The sequence below is a fragment of the Cyanistes caeruleus genome, chromosome 7 (assembly GCF_971803275.1).
Source record: "Cyanistes caeruleus chromosome 7, bCyaCae1.hap1.1, whole genome shotgun sequence".
Taxonomy (NCBI): domain Eukaryota; kingdom Metazoa; phylum Chordata; class Aves; order Passeriformes; family Paridae; genus Cyanistes; species Cyanistes caeruleus.
In genome coordinates, this window is record NC_141707.1 from 35,481,531 (window position 1) to 35,506,005 (window position 24,475).

The 24,475-nt window shown below is 41.1% G+C and overlaps 1 protein-coding gene across 4 annotated transcripts in view; it reads left to right on the forward strand.

Moving 5' to 3' along the window:
• THSD7B (thrombospondin type 1 domain containing 7B) overlaps window positions 1-24,475 on the forward strand; it is a 298,549-nt gene that overhangs the window by 26,707 nt on the left and 247,367 nt on the right. The window contains exon 1 of one of the 4 annotated variants that reach the window (XM_086898692.1): window positions 9,255-9,535. The exons of the other annotated variants lie outside the window; for them this stretch is intronic. The gene's annotated coding sequence lies outside the window, so the exon portion shown is untranslated. Of the gene's footprint in view, window positions 1-9,254; window positions 9,536-24,475 lie in introns of those variants that run through there. 4 annotated transcript variants of the gene reach the window in all.

Below are 24,475 nucleotides of genomic sequence, written 5' to 3' on the forward strand. Positions count from 1 at the left end.
GACGTGGTGAAAGTCAAATGGGTGAATGTTTCCTGAGGCTGAGGAAGCTTAGCAGAGCAACTGTTGCTGACTTTAGAACAAAGCAATCAACATCCATAACTAATGTCTCAACTTTTTAATGTGATTTTTAATATTTAAGTAGGAAAATATGCTGTGAGATTGTATAATCAATGCAACTGATAGATTTTAAGAAGTAATATTTTATTGAAAGTACTGCTTTTTTCAGGTTTCAATCCATAATCATTCAATGCGTTGTTTTTTCCATAACCACGTTTATTATTTTGTTCAGCCAGCCTTGAACTAAAGGGTTGATGGATTAAACCTTAGCCTAAGCTAGTAGTTTGTTTTTCTAGATACAATGTTAAATCCAGGGATACATTTTAAGTGCAGAAAGTTGTGATTACCCTGGTTGTCAGAATCAAAGTAGCATGTGCATTCCAAAGTGAGCTACAACTTTAAAATGGCAGTGATTCTGCTGTTCAGCTGTAAGAGAGGAAATTGTGACAGCAGGTCCGTGGAAGTTAAAAAAAACCCCAAAACGGAAACTAATACTGTAATTGGCACTGGCAATCACAAAACAATTCATGTTTTGGAGCCCCTCCTGCAGTAGGACATCATCCCCCAGGGTGGGTTCATGAGTGACCGCTGGAGAGCCTCAGTGCTGTGTGCACATTTCTGTCCCGGTGCCTTGGCTCGGTGTCCCTGAACTCACTGGAGTGTTCTGTGTCTCCTCCAGCTTCCCCTGTGTGCTCAGTATTCAGAAGCTGCCCTACACAAGGACTGGGTGTGCTGTTCTAGCAAAGGTTCATTAACTTCCTTGCCCTGCTGCTTTCTCCTGGAGGGAGTGCAAGGGTCATGGAGTGAGTCCAAGGACAAGGAGCAAGTCAAGAGGAGAACAGGAAGATGCTCTGAGTCTTTGGGCTCCTCTGCTATGGAGACAGGCTGGAAGAGCTGGGATTGTTCAGCCTGGAGAAGAAAAGGCTCCAGGGAGACCTTAAAGCACCCTCCAGTGCCTAAAGGGGCTCCAAGAGAGCTGGAGAGGGGCTTGGGACAAGGGCCTGGAGTGACAGGACCAGGGTCACTGCCCAGAGAAGCTGTGGCTGCCCCATCCCTGGAAATGTTCAAGACCAGGTTGGATGGGATTTGGAGCGACCTGCTCTGGAGGAAGGTGTCCCTGCCCGTGACAGGGAGTTGGAACAAGATGAGCTTTAAGTTCCCTTCCAACCCAAACCCTTCTATGACTCTGGGATTGGATTTCTTGGAGAAAGGTCATCTGTTGTCTTGTGATCTCTTCTGGAACACTTCCAGCCTGATTGTCAGCTGGATAACCTTCCTTTCCCAGCAGGGTGGTGGCAGTGCCTGTTGCTGCTGCTGTCCTGCTGCAGAGCTGTAACTGTGTTTTTGTAAAACAAAATGTAAGTAAGATGCTGTCTGTGTTTTTTCTCAAATGACTTTAATACTCTGGGAAGCTCAGTGGAGAATTAGGTGTTTATGCATGGATGAGGAGAAGTTTAATGAAGAGGAAAACTACAGTCTTTACTCATTTTAGCCTTTCTACTGTTTTTCAAATAAATCCACAGAGAAGTCGCAATATTAGCAGTGTGCACCTATTCTTATTGTACCTCTCAGCACTTTAGCATAGAAATTAAAGACAAATAAACCCCTCCAAACCAAACCCAGAGCCAGGCTTTGAAAAATGATAATGGGAAATACCTCAGAGCACTGTGTGTTTCAGGCTTTACAGAGCAAACTTTTTAAAAAATGAGGGACTCCAGGGCTAGAGTGTTATAAAGTGAACCTCTGCTTTAATTTTAATTGCCCAGGTGTTGAGAAATGAGAAGAAATTTGAAAGCAGGGGATTTGCCCAGGCACAGTCTTAAAAATAAATAAAATAATACAGAAATACACATGTATATATGCACCAAGTGTTAGTTGCTGAGGGCAAGACTTAAAATGCTGTTTGGCTTTATCCTGTTCATCTCCCTGCACACATTTTCCTTCCCTGACCGCATGTGAGAAAGGGCAGCGGGAAGGAACTTATTCCGTAGCATTTATATTCATAATTTATGCCTGCAGCCTTGAAATAATCTCATTTGTCTTCCACTGTTACCAGAACAGTTTTGCTAGCAATGAAGAATGCTGGGAGCAATGAGGGATTCTGTTGTTTCAGCTTTTCATTTGTCTTCTGTAAAGAGTGGTTTTGAATAAAAAGATGAATCGGGCAGTGTTGTGTAATACAATTGTTGGGACGTACCCAACCTGATTTTGAGGAGGCTCGCAGGACTCGGGCTTGTCTGTTCAATAGATAACCAGGTTTATTGGGCAGATAAAGCATTCCTCTGGGGCACAGGAAGAGAGCATGTCAGACACCTTCTCCTGTCTTTCCAGGCAGTGGGCAGCAGGACTGGAGCAGGCTGTAGCTTTGCCCAGAAGCACAGAAGGGATGAAGGGAGGTTTTGGATCCGTGCGTGTCCCCTGCAGCAGCGTTTATCTGCCCCAAGCAAAATGCAGAGAGAAGGCAGGGCTCTGATCCCACTTGCAGCTGGGAATCCTTCCTAAAATGAGCTCAGATGGGGTAAGAACTGATTCTTTAATGAACCCTGACCAGGAGGAAGCCCTGCCCTGTGCACCTGAGCAGTGGCTGTGTTGGGGGTGTCCTGGGAGACAGTGCTGGTTCACCTGTGCTCAGTCACAGAAACAGCTACACAAACTTTAACTTAAGCCAACTAAACCATTAGCAGTCTGTCAGGAGCAGTATGGAACTCAGTGTGGATTAGTTTTTCCCTCTTGTCAGTAGTTCTGTGATTGTAGAGCAGCAGTGCCCTGTACTTGCAGTTTTTTAGGTTAAACCAGCAGGTTATAGACTGCACTGCAAAGTGGTGAATTGAGTCTGTAGAGAAAAAACAATTTGAAACTTTGCTTGAGAGGTATTTATAGGAGACTTTGGCTACTACAACCCCAGGAAACAAAAATGTTTGTGTTAGGCATTTTGTATAACTTCTTACCTTGTTTACTCCAGAGTATATCTGAGTGAGTGCTAGTGATTTAGGATTTATTTGGTGTAAATTAGATTAAAAGTCACCCTTGGGGCCTAATTAAGCCATGTTATAAACAGGGCAGTAAGTTAAACACTTGCAGTAGATTTTGCAGATAACAGGTATGAATAGATGCAAATAAATTTTTCATTGCTATGGGAATTTTAATTGCAGCTGTTGGTTGCTCTTGGGGTGACTACCAAGAGCTCAGGACCATGGGCTGTGAAGCTGTGCTGCTGCCTCTGCACAATCCATGCCATCCCACCTCTGCTTGCTGTGTTTCATGCTGTGCTGGCTGTTTCCCCTTCCTCCTCTGCCATTGATCCAAAAGAACATATACATGCATTTTTTTGGTTAGTCTAAGTTAGGGGATAAGATTTAAGAAATTTTCCTAAAGACTCTTCCTTGTTGTTGACAAAATATTTTACTGACAGGCTTCTCTTTCCCAGTTGCACCAAATGCAATCACTTCCTGACTGATTAAATTCTGATTACTAACTCTAATGTAATGTCTTCTACCTTGTTTCTGATAGCTAAAGGTGGCTGTGGGAAGTTTTTATACATCTTTCCTTCTGTTTCCCTGATGGATGTTTCTGCAGCCGGGGATAAGGTGCCAAGCTCAGCATCAGCCATGTCTCACACACAGAGGCTCAGGCTGAACCCTCAGCAGAGTCTCATTAACTTGCCACATACTTAGTGATGGGCACAGAGACCTCACAAATGTGCTTAATGAAGGAAACCATCACTTGCTGGAGCACTGGCAAGATGTGTTTCCTGCTTGGCTAGTTTTATATTCTGTGAAATTATAAATATTGTTTCTTTTAACTAAAGGCTCTATGGAAGTAACAGGGAGCTTGCATTTTATTTTCTGTTTGACTGAATCTTAAATTCAATGCTAAAAGTAAGAGATAAGTTGATATTAAAATCTCTAACTCTTTCCCCTAAGGAAATTTGATAGCTAAATTCCACATATTTTCTTCTTGTAATAGTTGTCTGATTGGCTTTTAATAATCATAGTGTTTCTGATGGAAAAAGTTGTTAACTTTTAAAAGTATTTTTTATTCATTTTCACAGAATGATTACCGAAAGTGCTTTCTGCAGCTTTAGTTAGGGAATGTCACCTTGTGGTTACCACTTTTCCAGGGAGTTTACATCTGATAGGATTGATCCTGCTGTTGTTGAGGATGACAGCAAAACCTTTCCAGAATGCAGCAGTTCTTGTAGTCGGGACAGGTGACATTTGCTCTGATTGCTGATTTATAAGGAACTGAGGCCTCTCCTCCCAAATTCAGGGCAAAGGATGGTGGTGGGTGGTGTGGTTTGTTGAATTTGAGCTGTACTCTCTCTCACACAGTAGCCCAGAAGTCCTTAGCAGTGTGTGGCTTCTCTGAATCTTTATCCCCAAGAACAACTCTGTAATTTCTATCACCCTTGTGCTCTGGTGAACATGGTAGAACTTTGTAGGGCACTGAGCTGCTTTTCACTTGCTATGAAAAGAAAAGAGGGCCTGGGGAGCCCCTGTGCAGCAGCTGGTGATGCTGTTCCAGTGTGCCTGACACATCCTGGGGAGCTGGTCCTTTTCCTCTGCTGTGAGTCTCGTGACAGCTGTGCAGCATCTCCCGTGAGTGCTGTTGTTGGTGAGCTGAGCAGAAGGTGAGTGCAGGCATGGTTGGGAAGGTGGAACAGCCCATTCTTCTGGAGGCACTTGCTCCCGTGCTGTGGCAGTCCTGCTCCTGGGCTGGTGATGTCCATCAGTGAAGCTCAGACAATCAGCTCCAGGGCTGGGGGTCAGAACTAGAGCAAGCCATGCTTCTGTGTTTTACATTTTCAGCCAAAATTGAACAAAGCAGCAAAACTAACTCCTTCAAATCAGACCAAAGCTAAAGTCTAACTTCTGCAGCTCTGCCTCAATTTAAAGCATTTGCTCTGATTACCTGGTTTGGAGGTCTTTATGGCTGATCCATTTTCTTTAGTTGGATTAAGAGAATAACCGAAGCGAATTATTGCCATTTAAGATATGGAAGTTCAAATGTAGTTCATGTTTAAAAGGGTTTATAATGAACTTTGTTAAAACTATCTACTGATTACCTCTGGTGAACTGAAGTGCATATTATAAAAGCTGCTGATTTAAAGTCCATCTTACATAAGCTTATATATATTGAGAACTTAAAAGATTTTTTCAATATAAATTTGGACCAGCTCTTAAAGTAAGATTACACTCTGGGTTTTTTAGGATGTGGAGATTCCAAAGATGTGTATCTCCACATTCTTTCAGGTGTCTTTGTAGATCAGAAGTTCTGTCCCTTAAACAGCTCCTAAGGAGCACAGTGGTCCAAGGTTTTTACATGGTATAAACCCTCTACTGCATAGATAGAGGTTTCATATGGAGTTTCTTAGACACACATTACTCAAAGGAACTTGCTGCTGTCCCTGCTTTGAAATGCTTAAAAACCTGTGGTTTGACTTTAATCAAATGGCTGAATTCCTCCAGCTGGGCTCTATCAAGAGTTCTGGATTCCGTGTTCTGTACACAGCTCCTGCAGCAGTTGTTAGGCTTTGCTCAAGAGTGGTGGAGCAGAGCATCACCTGGTCCCTCACTGTGCCCTTCTGTGAGGCTGCACCTGCTCTAACATAGCCATGTCTGTGTTCATAGCAACAAATCCTGAACTGTGCTCTGAGGAGTCACTTGGAATAGAGACCTACAAACCTTGGAGGATCTCACTGCGTAGAAGTCTGTCTGTGTGTGTGGGTTTTCTCTCCCCTGTGAAGGTCTGTGGGGACTGTCTGTGCCTGAATGTGCTGGTGTTTGGAGCTGTAAGCCCAGATCCCTGGGGGAGGACAGCTGAACAGCACCAATTGATGGTGCTGTAGTGCACAGTATCTTATGGGAATGTAACTTTGTTAAATGAAAAGCTTTAAGGCCAATGGCTCTAACTTAGCCCATTTCCTTTTTATCTCAGGGATATTTTTGTATTTTTTTTTTTTTTGAATAAGCTTAATACTCATGATGTCTTACTGAAAAATGGCTCACAATTATTTATGGGTATCAAAAACTGCAGAAGGAGTGTGGTGGCTAGTACTGAAATATAAAACAATTGGGGGCCTTGTACCTTGGCTAGAAATAATTGACTCATTAATCTTAACCACATCAAGCCTACCACATGGGGGTCAAACACAGTTTAATCCTAATAGGTGGGAATATGTCAGATTACACTCCAGTTCTAACAGTTATTCCTCTCCCTGGAAAATTTGCTAATATTTTTACAAAGAAATTAGAAAGAAAGGGAGTAGAAAATACCGAGCAAGCTCTAATACACATACTGAGACAAAAAGGCAATGTGGCAGAATTTAAACCTTTACAAATGGGATTTTGAGGAATATTAGATGAGAGCCAACAAATGAGAAAAAGAAAAGGGGACGATGTGTCTGTTTTGGATTTTGATACTACTTTGTGCTGGTTGGGTGCTGGTCAGTTTCTTATCCCTTTGGAAATGGTTGTTCATCCACCTACTTGTCAGTCTCTACTTCCTGAGTCAGATGCTTAATGCTGTACCAAAGTACAAAATAATTCTTAAGCTTGAATTTGTCTTCTCTTATCAAATCTGCATGTTACAAAATGCCACATTGCAATATAATGGTTGTGATACGGTATTGTAATTTAAATGATGTTTCTAACCATTGGCTAATAAAACTCAGGGTCTGGTGGATGGAAATTGCAGTTGAAATGGGAATGCTAAATAGCCATTCCTAACAGATGGTCATCAGAAATCATTCAGCTTATCTTTTATAGACAGCACAAACACAGATATCTGTGTTTCTGCTGAATCAATTTTTGCATGAGCTCCTTGAAATTGTGGAGCAGTGTCGCAGCACTAGTGGCAGCTCTGGGAAGTCCAGGTGATGGGTGGGTCTGTGTGTTGGCTGGGCACTGAAACTCAGATCTGAGAATGGTGGATTATGGATTCCTTGTCTGCTGCTGTCAAACTTGTGTAGAAAGAATTGATTTTGCTGAAGAGAAAGTCTTGGGCTGTGGGCTCAGTAAGAGGTAATAAAGGTATGTCCTTCCTCCTGGCCCTCCTCCTCTCCATCCTGGAGCAGAGGTGCTGTGTGTGGCTGGGCTGAGGAACTGGGTGTTAGAGCCACATCGTACCTCATAAATCAGGGTTGATTGACACCTAAAACCACACCACGGCTGCCAGTGGTGTGTTATGCACGTGTTGTACAAGAACTGGCAGTCAGCCCATCAGGCTGAATTTCTGACTCCGTGTAACAAACACTTCCCTACATTCCTCTGAAGGAAAAAGCTGCTTTAGAGCTCTAAATGGGTTAGTTACTGCAGATGGAGTCTCCTTAAAAAGTGCTTCCCAAGCTCTGGTCTGCAAACTGCTCCTGTCCATGACTGTGCAAGCAGCTGGTTCTTCAGTCTGTATTAAATACAGGTTTTAATTATTTTAAATTTTTTTTTTTCTTTGTTAGATTAGGAAGTTTGGAGAAAGTAAATATGAGCCATGACAGGGAATGAAATGGTGGCTGGTAGACTTGTACTTTGAAAAAAGACTCTGCCAAATATAGGAGAGCACAGAGGTACCATGTTCTTGTTATCTGTGTACGTATAGTATGTGTCAGGATTGTCATGAAAGGGCCCAGAACATCAAGAGGAAAAGCCTTAAACATTCTCTGCTGCCTCAGATGCTCAGTGACTGCAGAGTCAGTGCTTTTGCAGATGTGAGAAAAATAGGTCCAGTACTACCAAGAGCTCTGGTAATGGTACTGGAAGTACTGATACCCCGAGCAAATGGAAAAGCTGGGAAAGTTTTGTATGCTTTGTAGTATAGCTCTCATTTCCCCCAGACAGCTTGGGTTATACTGTAGCTAACCAGGGGATTGGAGGGACAAAAATTCTTCTGATCCCCAGGTGCAACCGACACAGGAACATCCAGCAGTGCAACAGGGTTTTAGAGAAGAACTTAAGGACTTTGCAGACAAATGTGAGTTCAGACATGTCGTTGATAGTCACCATTATTTTTAAACAAATAAAGAAATGAAAAAGGTGTTGAAATAAAAAAATGCCAACTGAGCTTCAGAATCAGATTCTATTTAGCAGGGTTACACTGCAGATAGATGCTTGTGAAGCAGGGGCTGTCAGCTACTGGCGTTTCACTCGACAGCAAACTGAAAGATGAATGCTTGTGCTGTCTGATACCAATGTTTGAGTCAGTGGGGATTACAGATGTATGAAGACAGACATGAAAAAAATCAATATTATTTGGGGTTCCGGAAGTTGCCACCACTTTATGAAAATGGTGCTCTGTGTCTCTCAGGAGGAAGAGGTAACTTCAAGGTCACAGGAGATGGTTGCTCCGTGCTGTGGTGTGATAGGTGATAACACCTGTGAATTGCAGGAGTGTAGGTGAAAGCTCTTGATGTTTCATGGGTTCTCCACAGCTCTGATAACTCAAAATGAGAAATGGTAAGGCTTCAGGATTTAACCTAACTCAGACAAATGAATATGTTCTCCAGTGATGCTGATTTTCAGGAGTGGAATTTTATCCCAGGAGCAACCTGGGTCTCCTCAAGGACTAACTGATTGTTGTTGACAAACTTGTGTCAGAGTTTGGCTGTGCCTATTTAGCTGGTCTGTATTGCTTAGTTACAGAAAGGAGGACATGGTGAGAACTCTTTAGGACAGGTTCAGCCCATCAGACAGGATATCTAAAAGGTATCAGAGATTGGACATGAAGCACAAGCTTCTGCAAGAAGGAGAAGCAGTGAATTATCACTGAAAGTGGCCAGATCTTTCTTCAGATTTGTTTTGTGGTTCCTTGCTCTCAGCACAGAAAATACATTATCAGAAACACTGATATCATGTGAATCATCTGTGTTGTTACACAGCAAATAATTTTTGAGTGTCTAAAACAAGCTCTATGCTGTGAGTCTAGTCAAATATCTGTATGTTGACAATGATACATGATTGCTGTTAAACTTTATAAATCATTTGTAGTAAGTTAAATGAGCTAAAGCCAAGCTGGAAGAAGTATGCAAATTAAAAGTAAAATGGAAATGAAGAAGGAAAGGAGAGATACCTACCGATTTGTGAGAGTGCATGAGAAGAGGCTGTTCTTGTATAACATTTGCATTTGTGTAATCCAGCTCTGGGGATGGGGGATGGGAGGTACTCCTAATTGGCACAGCTGTCTCAGCTGCAGGCTCAGGTGAGGATGAAGAGCCTTGCTTTGATTGGAGAGAGGCAGTGGAGATAAAAGCCAGAACTGTTCTGAGCAGCTCCCTCCCCAGGAAAGAAGCATCAGGTGCCCAGCCACAGCACTACCCCATGTCCTGGTCTCCAGCTCAGATGCGGTGCATAATGGGCCAGTGGTGGGAAGGGATTGGTTTGGTAATGGAACTCTGCAGGGCAGAAGTGCTGCTGAATTCATCTTCGCTGCTGGTAACTCGAAGATGCTGTGAAAGGAATCTGCAGCTAAAGATGGACTAAAATTTCAGGTATGCTTTGATATTTTTCCTTTGTGACACATTTCAAATGTGACCATTAAGCACGAAACCTTTACTAGTGTCAGCCTGACACTTTGTTCCCTTCCTGATGCTGCTGATAGAGTGGTGATGGGCAGATACTGCTGCAAGGGATGGCTCATTGCTCAGGGAGCAGGGGGACTCTTCCTTCACAGAGAATGGCATCTCACACCAAGGTTATGGTCTCTCAAAAGCTGGAGGAACTTTTCTATGAACTTGGGAGAATGGATGGGACTGAAGGATGCCTGCTTCAGTTGATGTGAGCCAGTAGTCTTCCAGCAATTGGTTGGACTGGCTGGTGGGAAGATGGCCAGTGGCTTAGCTGGCCATCTCAAGAATGACTCCAGAGAGATGCTAGTTTTTCTCATGCATGTCACCCACAAGTTGAAGAAACTGGTGTGCTCATAGACTTTGAAAGGAGTGGAGGTGCTCATTAGCTACTGGGGGTGCTTGGAAGATTTAGCTTAGTTCTCAGCTGGTGTAGTTGGATTGTGAGATGTTGCAGCCCCTGAGGAGCATAATCTGCACTGAGGGAAGGCAGATAAAGTACAGTGTGCTCTGGCATGTTGCCCATAAGCATGTGGCTGCTGGTTGTTCATAAGATGGGAACTCATCTAGGACTGTCAGTATTGGCATTTAACTGGGCAGGAACTTTAATCCAACATAAATTGTTATGAGACTTTCAATTCTCTCAAATTAAGGCTTCAGCAGTAAGTTTCTTTCAGAGGATGGGAAGATTTCCTCGCGCTGCGGTGTGTGATGTATTATTTGTCTGCCCTTATGATTCAATTTTCTGTGTGCTGCTTAACTGCTGTGAGGAGAACAGGAAAGCGATTTGGTGCGGCCGCGCGGGAGAGCTGCTGCAGAGCGCGTTTGTGCTCCGGCACTCCGGGAGTGCCAGCCGGGGCTGGCAGATACAAACCTGGGTTTGGCTCTCACACAGAGCTCCTGCCCTGGGGTGGCAGCAGGATCCTTGCAGTCCCTTCAGTGTGGAGGCCCTAGGGCATCCAGGTGACAGCTTGGGGAGCTCCACCATCCAGCCCATAACTGCAGGTGTCCAAGGACAGGGCTCTTGCTGCTGCCTCCCTCAGCACCCCAGCAGTACCCACGTTGGGTTTTTCTCTGTTGAGCTTCACCTGCACCAGCAGAGCCAGACAGAGGTGGATGTTACTTCAAACCCTCTGTGCCTGTGGAGCTCTGGACCTCGGCCTGGATGCTCATTCAAGATTCATTGCCATAGTCCTGTCTGGCAGTTTTGTACTGGGTATTTTAATGCAAAGCATCAGGTGATTTCCCCCCTCTCCCCATACTGTGCTCTTTTAAAGCATTAAGATGTGTTGAGGTGCTTTTAATTTTCTGTTGGGTTTCTGAGCATCCCTGAAGATGCATTCAAGGTGGTGTCTGCAGATTTTATGGTGCCACCATGAAAGAGACAAAATTTATTCTTCTGAAGGAAAGGAGATTCTGATATAATAGCACAGTGTATAGATTGGGTCCTTAAGGAAAAGAAACAAAGTAGTGGTGCACTGTAAGGGGAATATTTATGGAGGAAAATTTTTTCCTGTTGTAGTAGGAGTGATTAATTTTAATTGTAGGTCCTGTACCATGCCAGTTGCAGACAATCAATTTTCTATCAAATAATATAGAATGTGTAGCCAAATTATATATGCTAATTGATTATAAGCTTGTGTGGAATGTATTATTAAATTTTATTTTTAGCCTGGACTGTGCGTGCCTGTGTTCTGCTGCATGGTCTGAACCAAATTTCATGGTGGTAGGTGTGTCCAAGACAATTACATTGCTGTGTGTGGAATGGGGGCTGGTGTCTGCCTGGAGCAGACACAAACTCAGTGCTCCCACGGATGAGAATGCTCCAGCATCCCGTGCGTGGTGGGCATCCCATCTATTCCTGCTACCTGTGCAAGAGTGGGGGTGTGAGGAGGAGCTTGGTGAGCTGATCAAACAGCTGAGGTTGTGTTGGAAACTGGAGGGAAGTGTCTAGGGAGCATCCATACAAATCCAGGCATCAGTGCCTCCATGAGACACCTTCTTAATTAGGTAAAACCATAAAGGAAATAAAGATTTACATTTTTCTCTCTGATGGGATTGTACTTGAGTTAATTGCTTCTAAAATGAGACCATAACTTTTAGCAAGGAGGATGAGTAGCTACTGTTCACATTTCATTTTGATAATTTTCTTAATACTTTGTTTTACATCAGAAACCCAACTTGAGATCCAAGAGGCCACTTTTTTGAGACCCTGGAGCACTGAGGAGTCATGCTAAACAAATGTGTGAACTTGATTTTTGATGGTTTTTTTCCTTCCATCTTTGCACTTGGCTGCAATACATACGTGTTTTCTTGCTGTGATATTTCCAAGAGGCTGTGGGAAATGAGGTTATTAATAAACACATTCAGTAAGTACATTAATGAGTGTATTTTATGTATATGACTGCACATCTGCATATATTACATGCTCCAGGGCTTTATCCTTCTGGAAATAAAGTGGAATGAGTTTTAACCAAGGAAGTTGTTTTTAAAGTGAATTAAGTTGCTAACAAATTTCATTTGAGTTCAGTGATGGCAGATTCAGGTCCAGTATTTTAATACTTCATATCAAATGGTTTAAATTCCTTTGATACAGGATTTATCTAGTGTTCCTTGTAGACTTTTAAAGAAAGATTTAGAGAGAGCCTTAATTCATTCTGATTTTCTTTTTTTAAAGGAATTGAATTGTCATCAAAAATTCATTTATATTACACTAATTAAGAAGTGTATGCACCAGATCTGTCTAGACATAATTTTTGTATGTTTTTTCTCCTTTCTCTTCAGCCTTTCTGTCCTCTAGTGCAGACTTTTTGAACTGGATCCTTTCAGAAGGAAGTCACTTCTTTACAAAAGCTTACATGTTTGCACAAACTGAGTTTTTTTTAATCTATCTTAATATTTTTCATATCCTATGGCAATAGATAATAACTTTTATTAGGATCCTTGTAATGTCGTTTTAAATCCCCAAATAACACTTGGCACATCGGGATTATATATAAGCATAACCTTTTTTTTTGAGCATGTCTGGAAATCACAAGGAGCCTGATGGACACTTATTTTTTACAGGCTGCTGTTTTAACCCCCCTAAGGCAATCAGAAGAGAGCTTGCAATAGTGTATGTAATGTGAATAATTTTGGATACATTTCTTTTTCATTTCTCTAAGATGCCTGTAAGAGAGTCTGGCTTCTGGAGCTTCTCATCACCTGCTTTCTGCAATCCCAGCCCATTTGCTGTGTCTTTTAAGGGGCACCTGAAATCACTGGTCACATTTGAGGGTATTGCTAAAAAGGTTAGAATAATTTTTTTTTTTTTCCCCAGTCATTTTTTCCATCAGTCAGACTCATACTGCGGTACTGGAATGGAAAGGTACAGAAGAGACAGGGTTCACTGCTTACATTAAAAACTTTGTTAATTTGGTACTTTAAAATTCAAATTTATAGCTATAAATGATGCTTAACTGCAAGAAGAATTTACATAAACACACCATTTCTTATTGCTCTACTCTTAACACTTTTAAAGCAAGTTGATATCCATATTTAAAGTACACATCATAACTTGAGTTAAAGTTTTGGCCTGGATAAATGTATTTTAAGGATGGGTCTTTGGTCTGTTTATTGCAGGAAGTGAGACTGGATGTGTGCACAGTGATCTTCTTAAAAAAGTCAGTATTTATTAGAGAAAATAAAATTACAAATTTTGGAGGAAAACAGGCATTTCTCTATTTGTTCAGAAGTTAATTTAACAGTAGCCAAACAGCTTTTGAGTGGGTTTTGGATTTACAGAAACTTCTCTGTATTAGAATGGAAACAAGCATGGATGTTGAGCAGATTCTGGTGGCTGTGTTTGAAGAGCTGTTGAGGTATAGACTTACATGAGGGTACTTAGAGAAGTGTGTATGTACAAAAACAGAGAGACTGATACTGCTGTAACTTCATTCCTAATTAACCTGTTTTCATAGAATATTATGTTTACTTTTAGCTCTGAGAGCAGCTCCTGATTCTACTCTGAAGAGAAGTGCTATGTGAGACAAAAGGAAAAGTTGGTACTTTTGACTTACTTCTCTCTACAATTTGTTTTGCATTAATAAACAATGATTTTTAATACAGCAAATGTGTGAAGGGAGGAAATGAACAGTGTTTTCCCTCTGTTCCAGTCTCTGTGTATCAGTTTGGGCATAAAATGTGCACTGAAATACCACAAAAATTGGAACATTTGTGCTGTCTCAAATCACTGATAAAGTTCAGTGTTTGCTGCTGGAGTGTGCACGGCATGGCAAGATTGTGTTAGGCTGCCAGGAGATAACAGAGCTATGCAGGTAAATGTTTAGGAGATTCACTGGAGCTGGTACATGACTATTTACTGGCACTTCTATCCCTGAGAGGTCTCAAGAGGTTCCACCTCAAGTGATGCAACCTCTAGAGGGTCAGAGTCCTGCTGCCTCTGATGCAGTGATCTTCCCTTGCCTGGGGCAATGCTGCTGGCCTGTTTTGCGGTCTTGGTGGCTCCCTGATCCTGGTGTAGACTTCAACAGTCTGACAAACTGGCATCAGAATTGAGATGGTGTTGCTCAACCTAGTTCAGATTCTGGTACAAGTTTTGTTAGAGATGGAATAATTTCCCAGGGTCATCATTCAAATATCTGATAGCAATTGGCCTAATCCAGAAATAGAGAACTCCTTTTTTTGTCTTGTTGGTGTAAGCTAGCCTCTCAGTGTCTGTATAATGTTCCCTCATGGATTAAGTGCTGTTCCCCTGTTGATACTCCAGACATCAATCTTGCCAGCAATGAAGAGAAACACCTCTGAGCTGGCCATCAGTTCCTGAGTATATACTATCATCATTTCACTCCTGGGAGATGTGACATCTGTCACTTATTCCTGTGGGATTTGTGGCCTATCGAGTGTTGAGAGTGACAGCTGCTTCAGCGAGTCTGGCAGCATTGATCAGAGCTTGGAGAGTCCTCATGGCTTTGGTGAGGTGACCTTCTCTCAAGGTGGGCTTGGCAAAGGAATCTGCAGCTTCTCTGTGTTCTATGTCGTTATGAACCTGCCTTTTTTCTCCCTCCCTGTCAGCTCGTTCATCTGAAGGTATGCATTGCTATTCCAGTGCAGCTCTTCAGCTGCTGGAGGTGTTGGCACATCACAGGGATCTGTGGGAAGGCCTCCCTTTTGTGTGTGTGGGTTCCAGCCTTGCCCACCGGCACCAGCTGATCACCTGTGTGCATCCTGCACCCACAGCCTTGTGTTAGTGATGCCTTACATCACTAACAAACCTCGACAAGTGGTTTTCTAAAAGCAGTTTTTTAAGTTCTTCCCAAATAAATTCCTTAAGATTAAAAATATATGGCTTGTAATAATGTCTCTATCTATTTTGTATGAGGTGGTGCATAGTTCTACCTGCCTGCTAAATGCTGCATATTGTTTAAAGTGTGTCTTGTGCTTTTTCTTATTGATTAATCTAAAATACAAATTTACAATTGATTCTCAAGTCTTGGATGCTGCTGAAAACCTCTGCTAGGAATAGATTTATATAGATGATATTCACTGCTGCTTCCAGCATATGGAAATATACTGAAGCACTATTTTTAGATGTTTTATATGCAGTCAAAAGCTTTTTGCTCACCCTCTCGCCTGTACTTTTATTTCTTGCAATTTGGAGAGTTTTGGATTAAAATAAAGGGAAAATTAGGAACAACAATCAATTTACCCTTAGCCTTACAGTCCCTTATTACAATTGCTAATTTATCAGTGGGTAGGTACCTCTCTTTTGTAATGGATATTGAGGATAATTTTAAATTCAACTTTTAAGCTTAGCCAATTTACATAGTACTCTGGGAGATTAGTCTCTTCTGCATAAAGAGCTGTGTGCATTTCAGGGGTGTTCTAGAGCCCTCTTGTGTGGTTTTTTGAATGTTTGCTGTAATAATCATTGATTTCCTTAGCAAGGCGTTGACCTCTAAGTAAGTATTGCAGATTGAAACAGGCAAACTTTGGAAAAATGCTTGGAAGTCTTTGGTTGGAGCAGTTTTCCTCAACTCACAATTGTATTTGAAAGATTGGGTTGGGGTCCAGGAAAACTGTTGGGTTTTATGTTCTGTGCAATCTGTTTCCAGGCTCCTGAGTTTGGGGTTCTTTGGTTCTGGTTTGCTGTTGTTTTGTTTTTTTCCACCATCAGATGATCTTCAGTGAAACAGAAGCTACATTTTCCTATCTTCTGTCCTTCCCTTCTACCTCTCTATATTTACTTCCCTTGTTTTTTTTTTTTAAGCCATTAACATCACTAGCATCAGGACAGAAAATGTGAGAGCCAATAAATAGGATTATGTTAAAATGATGATTTAATTGAGCTCTTATACACGATAAGAAGATTGTCTTGTTTTGCTGAACTGCAGTTTACAGAGATCGTTGGCAAGAGGATGCCAAGTTGCTTTCGGCGTTCATTAGCACCCAATCCAAATCACTGCTAAATTTGCTTAGCAGGAAAAGTAACAAATATAGGAAAAGCAGAGCTCAAGATTTTAAGTGTATTTTTATTTGCAAATATGTGTTTTCCTGTAATTCAGAGGAAATTCTTCCCACAGGACAAAAAAATCTGTTTTGTTTTTCCTTTATCTTAGAGTTGAAATGATCCTATGAAACAATTGCTGGCATGACAAAATCCCACTCTGGAAAGTAGGACAGGAGACATTTTCCACTTTCTACAGATCAATCTTTTTGTATAACTCAAAGCAATTGTAGTCCTTTAAAAAAGGACTCAGGTACTGAGTAAAAATTACATAGTAAGTGGAGTTTTAACTCTAGTTGTAACCCAGTTCCCTGCTAGTTTTACCACATAAAGAAAAAAAAATGAAATCCATAGAATTATGCCCCAGCTCTTGTACTGCCTCTGCCAAATATTGCCTAGTAGGCCAATTCTTAAGGAAATGTCCAGGGCTTGCAATATATTTATTTCTGCCATTTAAGTTCTAATTTAATTCTAGATTTGTTTATGTAATCAGCTATATTGGATTACTGCTGCTATCAAATCCTGTATTTAGTTCAGACTCCCATCTTTCTGAAGGAGGAAAATGCTAGAGGAATGTAAAATAGTTGAAATAATGTGGAATGCAAGCCTCTGGGAGTGGATGCAGGTTTTAATACCGAGAGTATTTGTAAAAGAAATCCTAAATACTTCCAGTTAGTAGGAAGATTTTATTCAGGTGTAAGCACAGCTTTTTCACTGCAGAAGCTGTTAATCTCTCTTAGTGTGAACCCGAAACTAGAGCTTCTGCCAGCACTGATTTCTTCTGAAGGTTGGCTCAATTTTTATTTAAATTCTGAAACACATGGAAAAGAAGGCTGAAGTCTGGGAAACATCCATCTGGGTGTGCTTTTACAGAAGGCTTTATGCATTAATTGACTTATTAATCCAACTAATTGGGAAAAGTTTAAAAAATGAGCAGGGAAATATATTAACCTGCAAAAGTCTGATGAGTTTACCTTGGCTAGTATGGCACATGTGGTTTTGAACATCTTTCTGCTGTAACCATCCGAACCTTCAGTGGACAAAATGCAAGTCAAGTCTGGATGATTGGAATTGAGGAATTTGAGCAAGCTCCTACTGCTGTGTTCCTAAAATACCCTCTAGGCCTGTCCATCCTTCTCCTGAAACAGTGTTTTATATTTGCTTGCAGCTTACAGCTGTGCCCTGTATGACTGACTATGTATAGTTATATATAACATATATGTTATATATCTGTTTTACTTTGCTATTAGGGCTGAGATGCAGCTTTAAGTCAAAAGTAGCCAGTGACCATGACTAACTTCTCTGGCTGCATTTGTTGCATGTCTGTCTGTTCTTTTTTGACCACATGGAAGCTAGTCAATCATGTGGTTATCAAATGTTGAGTTATTTAACCTAATATATTTAAATAAAAAGCTTTTTTTTTTTTAATGGTGCACATAACTCCTACGAGTGAAGTAAATAACATTTTCTGTAATTGTAGTTATTGGATTTACAGGTACTTTCTGTCTGTTTCAAAGAGAAGTATGAGTAAGGCTTTAAAAGAGGGTTGAAAGCAAGTGTGGTGAATAGATAAAAGCAAAAGAAGTCAAAGATAGATTTGAATTGCATTTTAATATAGACTTTAGTAATATGGTAAAAATAGATGTAATCATGAAACCTGAGTATCTTAATACACTCCTGCAAGGCAACCTTAATTCCAGGATTTCTTGAATGCTGATTATTTGTAACTGTAAACTTGTTATAGTATCCTCTTTTGGATATAATGTAGTGTGTGTAGTATTTCCTCTCCCAGTCTCCAAGGAGGGGAAAAAGGCAAAAAACAATAGAGAAGAATATGTGAGAGTCATGAAAATGACTGTCAGGGAATCAGAAAATAGAAGGGAAACAAAGAGCTAGTCAGGAGAAGGAACAAAATATTGTAGGGTGAGAAACAGGATAAGAAAACAAGCTGAGAAGAGGGATAAGAAAACAAGCTGAGAAAGGGTGGTAGATGTAATTAAATTGTATCTGTTGCCTTTTGGAAGAAATCAACTCATTTAGTATTGGAGAGAATTAAGGGCAAAGGATAGAAAGGATTTGAGGATTAAGGACAAGGTGCTCAGGAGGAGATGTGCAGCAGGTGATGAAACTGGTGAGTAAAGAGATGGCAGAGCTGAGTGGAGAAAAGAGAATGACATTGAGATGGGGGAAAGTCCTGGTTGTGGGATTGGATGAGTTGAACCATAACTTCAGATCCCTTGTCAGTTTGCATGAGCTTGACAGACTGAGCTCTCTGGTGGGAACAGAAACTATATGGAAAAATTTGGGGACAAAATCAAGTATCTTGTGTGATTCACAGCTGTCTGGTCCTACTCTGAGCAGAAGGATGGGCTCAAGTAGGGATGTGCCAACCTGTCTTGTCCTGGGAGTGAAGAATGAACTGCCCTGATGACAGAACTCATGGGAAAGAGTGGTCAGAGCAGGCAAGCAGTCTTTGGGGCAGTGCAGATAATTGTGTGATGGGAAAGGACGTGGCTCAAATGAAGCTGATCTTGAGAGAAATGAAGCTGTGAACGTGGAGCTGTGGGAATGGGCAGCTGTGTAAATTCACTGGTTCACTGATCACCTTGGAGAACTCAGGGAGGAAGTGTATCTTCCTTTTTTCTCTCATGGCTATCATCTTCAGTAAATCTGTGCCTTAATGATATTAAGGAGACATAAAATAGAAAATTGTATTTGAAATCAAATTAATGTCCTATTTCAGTGAATAAGATTGTTGAAATAAAGCTACAAAACTCATAAGGACGCTGTAATCACTAGGCAAAAAGAAATCCACAGAGCCATATCCCTCAGACACAGTCCCCGTGACTTCCAGTGGTGAAAAAGGAGATGAAGGGACTGTAGGTGGCTCTGAGTTTTTAACTGATGGAATGATGTTCCTAAAGCAACAGGAGAGTCAGAGGGTAGGTGGAATTTAAGGGAAGTCTCTACTGGAAAGGTGCAGAAGTAAACGGAGGGAGAAACATTTTTTGGGCACCAGTGAACAGTGTGTCTTGTGGGGCAGGGAGAGAAGACCCAGGCTGACACTACCTGCAGTGTAGGAGATTTTGGTTTTGTTCGAGGTTTGATGTTTGTGTGAATTTCATTCTGCCTGAATTACTTCAGTAGTAGTTTTGGCCCGTTTTCTCTGCTCAGGTGTTTAATTTTTTAGTTCAGACCAACCACTGCTGAATGCATGAATAGAAACCATTCCTTTGGTAGAACTGGCAGAGAGAAAATTTGAAAAGACGAATCCTTTTGGTGTGGGAAGGGTTGTTAATTAGGGACTCACCAGGAAAAGTAGTTCTGGATCCTTGTGGACAGCACCAACAGAGAAACAAGACAACACTAAGTTGCATGTTGAAGCTCTGAAATATAAAATTAACTGATAAATTATGTGATAATTTTCATAGGTCATGCTCTTTCCCATAAACCAAACTCATCTGCTCTCCTGGAGGGAGACAGAACAACTGGCCTGACTTCTCATTATCTCTTCCTATGGCGTATCCTTATTGAATTACTGCCGGGTAGAGGCAGCAGATGCTCATCAAGCCACTGCAGGACTCCTCTGTTAATTGAACTGTGATGGGGATGACAGCAGGGAAGGTCAGGATGATGGGACCAGTGATGTAACGTGAACCCCTGTAAGAACAACCTGCACAGGCAATTGACCTTGCTTGAATAACATTACAGTGAGGTCTTTTAGCAGTTCATATAATTATGATTATTTTTTGGTATCAATACTGCGACAGTGTCAGGGCCCCCTGTGAGAATCATATTATATTGTGTGTTCAGGGCAAATGTATTTTTTCACCCTAAAGAGATTAGATTCCTATGTGATAAAATATAGTGAGGGACTCTAGCCAGCAACAAGGGAGAAGAACTGGGAATGGGAAAGATAAGAGTCACAGAATTCCTGACTAGAGCTATGGTTTTACTCAGCTGGTTGCTCCAGCTGGTTTGAAGGGTAGTGTCATTCTTTCAAACTGCCTGTATGGCAATTAGGAGTTTTTTGTTGCTGTCATGCATGGTTAGTACTGATCGAAAGCAAGTTCACTTTTAAATAAATGTGCAGGTGTTATCAATGGGTTTTGATAGGAAAAACCACGTTTTTACACCTGGTTCTGCAGCTTTTGCCAAGTGCTTGGGAATGCCTGAGTTTCAGGCACACATCCCAGGGCCAGGTACTGAGCTGGGGCACGTGCCTGGTGTTCTTCCCTCTCTGGAGGAGGTGCTGGGGTGGCACTTGGCTGCTGCCTGCGTTTTCTGGAGAGACAGATTATTCCTGGATGCTGCCATGGCAGGGGGAAAGAGGTCTGGAGACATTCCCTGGAGTCCCAAATGTGACAGTGTGGGGAAGTTTGGTAAAAGGAGCAGCTCGTGCATTTCTGAAAATGAATTCCAGCTAAAAATCAGATGCTGCTTTTCAGTACAAGCCTTATACCACTGCACTGTGCTGCTCTTGGAGAGGTGAAGTCTGTGTGACAGTCAGTAAAAGGTGAATTCAGAATGCATTGTGTGCACATTGACATCTGTGTGCATTGAGGAAGCAATTTTTAGAGGTTCTTTATACCAATATTTGGAGTTTTTTTTCCATGTGTTTTTAGCCATGACTGTGTCTGCATATTTTTTTATTTAAGCAATATAGATTTTTCTTAACCCTTTTGTTATACTGTGTGCCTGGGCCAGCTGGCATCAATGTTGCAAAGTAAACAGAAGGAAAATCAATGAATCAGTATTAATGGATCACAAAATATTTTAAATTATTTTATTTTGACAAATCTAGCTATAATTATTTAAAATACATATTCTGACATAGGACCTGACTTATACAGGATTTTATTCTGTAGAAATGATGAAACCTTGGGTAGAGGAGACTTCATTACAAGACTTCATGGATGATGTTTGGTAGGAAATGAAGAAGAACAGCATCAGGGCTTGGTGAACCCTGTAGGGCCTGTATGTTCCTGGAGTGCTTCAGTGTTTGCCATGCATTTTGCTCTTTATTTTCTCCTTTCCTACAAGTTTATTCTTTGGTGCCCTGAAATAAACAGCTGATGGCAGAGGATGCACTGGAATAAATGTTTATTTCAGCACTTTGGAAATGAGTTTTTTGAAATGGGATCTATCTTGTGGATGTGTGTGTGTGTGTGTGTGTCTCTTCTTATTAGCTCATTTGGGTATGGGCTACAGCTAGGTAGTGCAAATGGCAAAATAGTAATGACTACCTACAAATAGAGGCACAGATCTTGTGGGAAAGAAATTATTCTTAGTGTGTGTGTGTTACAGCAGAAGGAAAATTATACATTTAAGAAGTATTGAAGGTGGCCTCCACATTTTTGGCTGGCTATTTTATCCAAAATCACCAGTGTTCAGAAGTTCAGACCCCACATACTCTCCCCAGAACTGATTAACTGGTGAGATTTTCCTGCCTATTTGCAGCTGTTTCTTTGGTCAGGGGTTTGGGTATGTGCATGCACCCAGTTGCTCCGGTTGATGCGTGGAAGTGTAGAATATACCAATTTAAATTGGAGATAAGCTTCAGGTATGCCAGTCCTGTGGCAGGGAAGCAGATGGTCCTTCCCTGCTAAGCAGAGCCCAAGTCTTTGCTGAGCTCATATGCCTGGTGATACTTGATTGTATTATTCTGACCTTGTGTTTAAGATTGATAAACTCTACGTGGTGGCCATATTCCAGTAAGGAGAGAAAAAAACCCCTGACCTACAGCCTGTGATGCTGTACTAATGTCAAATAATATAAAGTAATATCAGAATGCAGAAGAAAATCACTGCAGTAAAGCAATTTAATTTCTGAACTGAGAGCACTTTAATGGGAATGCTCAGGAAATCTGCCATTGTTCCAGCAGTAGAGGTTATGAGGTTGTTTATTCTTTTTTTGAAACTCTGCTGCCTTGTAATTGGTGACTTTGAACCTTTCTGTTGTTTTCCATGTGAATGGTCCTGCTGCTAAAGTAGGGACATGGCTCTCTATTGAGTCTGATTTCCAGGTTTGCCTTTTAAAGCAAAATAATTTCAAATACTAGTTTTCAAATGGTATTATACTGCTGAATGTGCATTATATGGAATGCTTTGCCAGTGAAGTGAGAGTAATCCTCTTTGAACAAAAACTTGCAATAGCATTTACTGAAATGGTGTTGGAAGTAGTGCCAGCTCCTTTTGCTTTTGTTTAATTGCAATTTAACAGTAATCCAAGATCTGTGCAACTGTGACAGCAATTCTTAGATATAGCTGAGTTTCAAAGGCCCTTCAGTTCATCCATTGCCAATGATAAAAGCTATAGCAGAACAGTGTATTGATAATAGGCTCAAACTTTCCTCTATCCATTGAAAAATAAACAAAAAGAAACTTTTGTCCCTCAAAGCTATAAAGTTTTGTTGTTACAGAAAGGATGTGCTATAATATGAAGAAATCACTGAGCTTATTCCAGGCTGTGTCCTGCTGTGCTGGCTGAGAAGCCTGGCACGGAGGCATTCTGCTGTAATGTATAAGGGTTATATACATAACCTAGATAAAATAACCCCCCCAAAATTATTTATCCCCCAAAAACTGGGACTTTGTGAGTTTCTAAGGTGACTGTGTGTTGATGAGATGTTTGGTTTGAGTTTCTACAGCTTTTTTTTTTTTTTTTTGTATTTAATGAAATATATAAAAGTACACGAGCAGCCTGAAAAGGTTACTTAAAAGTTGTTGGACACTTTCTGTGTTCTGCTGCTTAGAAAAAAATCAATGCCTGAGTTCATGAGAGAAGCCTATTGACAAGCTTGAGCATTTTGATCTTAATTGCTCTGTACTTGTTCCTGCTACAAGGGGTATGATAATGGCTTGAAGAACATTTGTGAAGGTAAATTACCCTACTTTGTGTGCTAAGATACAACAGCAAAAGCACCAAAAGGTCTGTGGCTCTTAAATCCCATTGAGAAGTCCAGGGCTTGGATTTTATTTGGGCACTTGCACAGTGGGTCACAGTGAATGCACTTTGTAGGGGGAGATACTGGGAGAGGTTGAGCATTGTTCTGCTGTCAGTGGGGCTGTGGGTGGCTGTGTCATGGACAGCTGGGGAGTATCAGGATGGTGCCTTGCACTAACTCCTGAACCCTTGACTTGGAAGTCTCCCTCCTGCCCTTCTGAGGGACTGTAAATCTCCTGTGATTGTGTGCAAATGAAGCAAGTTTTGCTTCAGCTGTATTTAAATAATCTCCTGAACCAGGTTCCTGGGAAGAGTCTGCAAACCCCATTCACTTTATATTCTTGAAAGTCAAGTGTGTTTCCGTGGAGTCCACTGGAAGTACTCAGAGTGAAGGAGAAGTAAGAGCAGCATTGTTTAACAGAACAGTTCTGCTCCAGCACTGTTGTAATTAAAGTCGTTCTACTGATGGAAAGCCTATTCTCTGGTGTTTTCTTTAATGTAGTCATAATGCATCAGTCTGAGCTCCCTTGCTGGAACATCTTTCATTATAATCCACTTAGCTAAGTTTATAATTAAGCTTCTAAATTCAAACCTGCTTTTGTTACATTTTTAGGATGTACAGAGACTGAAGCAGGAAAACTTCAGTTAAAACTTCGGGTTTTTTTACCCCAAACAAGTCTATGTAAGTTGAGAAGCAATTAATTGGCAGTACAGTAATTTTATATGCTTGCTTTTAATTTCCAGGATCTTCTTTCTCTAGCTTCGAACAAGAATTGGATGCAATTGAATAGAAGAATAAAGGAAAATAATTAATAGATTCCTACTGTTTTGACTATAGACATCTCCAAAATACCCAAACTTTCAAATATAACTGGTAAGGATAGTGACAACTTACTGAGCTTTCCAGCAATGGAGTGTTGAGGAAGGTTGTTGAAGTTCAAGTCTGAAGAAGGACCATGAAACTTCTGTCGAGCTTTGCTGATTTGGAGGTTGTGCAGGCTTCCTCCCACTCAAAGCAGTCTGGTTGAGACTCTCTGCTCATTGTTTGGAATTATCTTATCTTTGAAGATGTGTGAACACCAAATACTTTTTCAGGCAGTATTTACCCTTACATTTATTGTAGCAAATTACCAGAGAACTGTGGAGATTAAAGTTTGGATTCCCAGTATGTGACCATTTAGGACAAAAGTGCTGTCAAGCAGTAGTCATCCTGATGTATAAATGTCTCTCATTTGCTCTGTATGTTTTTAACCAGTATTTTCTCAAATGCTCCTGGAAGAAGAGCAGATATTCTCAGTTACAGTTTGGAGGTGAGGCAGTAGAGGTATAGAAAATCAAGCTATCATTCTCACATATGCAGTCACTGCTGAAATCACAGGGAGTGCTTGTAGAATCGAGTATTAGTGTCAGAGTGT